The following is a 966-nucleotide window of genomic DNA, read 5'->3' as shown; positions in this document are numbered from 1 at the left end:
GTTTTTGTTCATCAGGTTATGTTGTTCATTTATCAATTGAATACTAGAACCTAGGCAAACAAAAAGAACTCATGGGGGATACTTTTCAATAGCTCAGGTGTTCCAAAAACCTACAAAAGTGAGTCTTTTCTAGATAGATTTGATTCAATGAGACATCCTATTTCATAGGCTGGGCTTGGCTACTTTACCTAATCTATCAAATTCAATGATGGTGAAAAAATATGGGATGACATTGAATACATCATTATCAAAGACAATATGGGAGAACATGAGTCATTTTTTTCCCTGAGAGGTATAATTTGAGCCTGAAAATTTGAGCCTACTAAGATGGCACCCATTTGCTGGCTCTCAGCCAGACAGGTGGGCTTTGTATTTCTGTACTTGAGTCATGTGTAGATTTCTATTAGCTCTCCAAGTCTTTTGGGGTAGGAGGGACAGAGATTGAACATTATTACTCTAACACAATATGCCTGGGGTTTCATTGTCAGCCCTGATTTTACCTCCTGGATATAGCCATGGATAGAGTGTTAAGTAGGAATGGATGGAATTACAGGAGGCTCAGATCTTGCTCAGGCGAGGATAGAATATAAATCATTTCTGTAAGCCAAGAGAAGGAAAAAAATGCTAGGAGAGGAGGTACAATGTCTTAAGTGAAGCCTGAAAATGCACTTCTCTGGAAATCAACTGCACTGGAAGATGCCAAAGTCTGAAATAACTTTTAAAATTAAATATGGGGAGGTTGCCCTCTTAGCGCAGTAGGCAGTGCGTCAGTCTCATAAAATTAAATATGAGGAATATGATGCATCAGCTACAGTTTTTAAGTGGTTAAAGTACAGAATCTGGAACCAGGCTTCCATGATTCAAAATCCTATTTCCGCCACCTATTAGTCACATTGCCTTCAACAATTTATTCAACCTCTGTCCCTGCCCTCATGTATAAAATGGGGGTGCAAATATCATGCACCT

The 966-nt window shown here is 38.9% G+C and overlaps 1 protein-coding gene across 2 annotated transcripts in view; it reads right to left on the bottom strand.

Moving 5' to 3' along the window:
- Positions 1–966, bottom strand: part of ADTRP (androgen dependent TFPI regulating protein) — an 85,671-nt gene that overhangs the window by 7,775 nt on the left and 76,930 nt on the right. The window lies entirely within an intron of this gene.

This window comes from Myotis lucifugus, unplaced genomic scaffold, assembly GCF_000147115.1.
Source record: "Myotis lucifugus unplaced genomic scaffold, Myoluc2.0 scaffold_107, whole genome shotgun sequence".
Taxonomy (NCBI): Eukaryota; Metazoa; Chordata; class Mammalia; order Chiroptera; family Vespertilionidae; genus Myotis; species Myotis lucifugus.
The sequence above is the reverse complement of the archived record's forward strand: the minus strand, read 5'-3'. Positions and strand labels throughout refer to the sequence as shown.